This window comes from Arachis stenosperma, chromosome 4, assembly GCF_014773155.1.
Source record: "Arachis stenosperma cultivar V10309 chromosome 4, arast.V10309.gnm1.PFL2, whole genome shotgun sequence".
NCBI classification, from domain to species: domain Eukaryota; kingdom Viridiplantae; phylum Streptophyta; class Magnoliopsida; order Fabales; family Fabaceae; genus Arachis; species Arachis stenosperma.
In genome coordinates this window covers 80,115,698-80,118,441 of record NC_080380.1, presented here as the reverse complement: position 1 = coordinate 80,118,441, position 2,744 = coordinate 80,115,698, and the positions used below count along the sequence as shown (strand labels likewise).

The following is a 2,744-nucleotide window of genomic DNA, read 5'->3' as shown; positions in this document are numbered from 1 at the left end:
AATATAACATTGGGTTGCCTCCCAACAAGCGCTTCTTTAATGTCAGTAGCTTGACAGAGGGCCCTCATGGAGCCTCACATTTTCTCAGAGCAATGTTGGAACCTCCTAACACCAAACTTAGAGTTTGAATGTGGGGGTTCAACACCAAACTTAGAGTTTGGTTGTGGCCTCCCAACACCAAACTTAAAGTTTGACTGTGGGGGCTCTGTTTGACTCTGATTTGAGAGAAGCTTTTCATGCTTCCTCTCCATGGTGACAGAGGGACATCCTTGAGCCTTAAACACAAAGGATTCTTCATTCACTTGAATGATTAGTTCACCTCCATCAACATCAATCACAGCCTTTGCTGTGGCTAGGAAGGGTCTGCCAAGGATGATGGATTCATCCATGCACTTCCCAGTCTCTAGGACTATGAAATCAGCAGGGATGTAGTGGTCTTCAATCTTTACCAAAACATCCTCTACAAGTCCATGAGCTTGTTTTCTTGAGTTGTCTGCCATCTCTAATGAGATTTTTACAGTTTGCACCTCAAAGATTCCTAGCTTCTCCATTACAGAGAGAGGCATGAGGTTTATACTTGACCCTAAGTCACACAGAGCCTTCTTGAAGGTCATGGTGCCTATGGTACAAGGTATTGAAAACTTCCCAGGATCTTGTCTCTTTTGAGGTAATTTCTGCCTAGACAAGTCATCCAGTTCTTTGGTGACCAAAGGAGATTCATTCTCCCAAGTCTCATTTCCGAATAACTTGTCACTTAGCTTCATGATTGCTCCAAGGTATTTAGCAACTTGCTCTTCAGTGACATACTCATCCTCTTCAGAGGAAGAATACTCATCAGAGCTCATGAAGGGCAGAAGTAAGTCCAATGGAATCTCTATGGTCTTATTTTGAGCCTCAGATTCCCATGGTTCCTCATTTGGAAACTCAGTGGAGGTCAGTGCACGCCCCTTGAGGTCTTCCTCAGTGGCGTTCACTTCCTCTCCTTCCTCTCCAAATTCGGCCATGTTGATGGCCTTGCACTCTCCTTTTGGATTTTTTTCTGTATTGCTTGGAAGAGTACTTGGAGGGAGTTCAGTAACTTTCTTGCTCAGCTATCCCACTTGTGCCTCCAAATTCCTAATGGAGGACCTTGTTTCAGTCATGAAACTTTGAGTGGTCTTGATCAGATCAGAGACCATGGTTGCTAAGTCAGAGGGGTTCTGCTTAGAATTCTCTGTCTGTTGCTGAGAAGATGATGGAAAAGGCTTGCCATTGCTAAACCTGTTTCTTCCACCATTATTGTTGTTAAAACCTTGTTGAGGTCTCTCTTGATTCTTCCATGAGAAATTTGGGTGATTTCTCCATGAAGAATTATAGGTGTTTCCATAGGGTTCTCCTAGGTAATTCACCTCTTCCATTGAAGGGTTCTCAGGATCATAGGCTTCTTCTTCAGATGAAGCATCCTTAGTACTGCTTGGTGCATTTTGCATTCCAGACAGACTTTGAGAAATCAGATTGACTTGTTGAGTTAATATTTTATTCTGAGCCAGAATGGCATTCAGAGTATCAATCTCAAGAACTCCTTTCTTCTGATTTGTCCCATTGTTCACAGGATTCCTTTCAGAAGTATACATGAATTGGTTATTTGCAACCATTTCAATTAGCTCTTGAGCTTCTGTAGGCGTCTTCTTCAGATGAAGAGATCCTCCAGCAGAGCTATCCAAAGACATCTTGGATAGTTCAGAGAGACCATCATAGAAAATACCTATGATGCTCCATTCAGAAAGCATGTCAGAAGGACATTTTCTGATCAATTGTTTGTATCTTTCCCAAGCTTCATAGAGGGATTCTCCATCCTTCTGTCTGAAGGTTTGGACTTCCACTCTAAGCTTACTCAACTTTTGAGGTGGAAAGAACTTTGCCAAGAAGGCATTGACTAGCTTTTCCCATGAGTCCAGGCTTTCTTTAGGTTGTGAGTCCAACCATGTCCTAGCTCTGTCTCTTACAGCAAAAGGGAATAGCATAAGTCTGTAGACTTCAGGGTCAACCCCATTAGTCTTGACAGTGTCACAAATTTGCAAGAATTCAGCTAAGAACTGATGAGGATCTTCCAATGGAAGTCCATGGAACTTGCAATTCTGTTGCATTAGAGAAACTAATTGAGGCTTAAGCTCAAAGTTGTTTGCTCCAATGGCAGGGATAGAGATGCTTCTCCCATAGAAGTCGGGAGTAGGTGCAGTAAAGTCACCCAGCACCTTCCTTGCATTGTTGTTGTTTTTGGCTGCCATGGGTTCTTCTTCTTTGAAGATTTCTGTTAGGTCCTCTACAGAGAGTTGTGCCTTAGCTTCTCTTAGCTTTCGTTTCAAGGTCCTTTCAGGTTCAGGGTCAGCTTCAACAAGAATGCCTTTGTCTTTGCTCCTGCTCATATGAAAGAGAAGAGAACAAGAAAATATAGAATCCTTTATGTCACAGTATAGAGATTCCTTGAGGTGTCAGAGGAAAAGAAAAATAGAAGGAAGAAGTATAGAATTCGAACTTATCAAGAGAGGTGGAGTTCGAATTGTGCATTAAGGAATAGTGTTAGTCCATAGATGGAAGGATGTGAGAAGAGAGGAAGAACTTTCAAAAATTAAATTAAAAAGATTTTAAAAAAAAAATTTGAAAAACTTTTAATTGATTTTCGAAAACCAGGAGTGGGAAAGAAATCAAGTAATTTTTGAAAAAGATTTTGAAATTAGAAATCAAAAAGATATGATTAAAAACTG

The 2,744-nt window shown here is 41.1% G+C and overlaps 1 non-coding gene across 1 annotated transcript; it reads left to right on the top strand.

Annotated features, from left to right (window-relative positions):
* Positions 1-1,763: 1,763 nt before the first annotated feature.
* On the top strand, positions 1,764-1,871 carry LOC130978759 (small nucleolar RNA R71). Its single transcript, XR_009086375.1, has one exon. It is a non-coding gene; the product is annotated as a small nucleolar RNA R71 (small nucleolar RNA).
* The last annotated feature ends 873 nt before the right edge of the window (positions 1,872-2,744 follow it).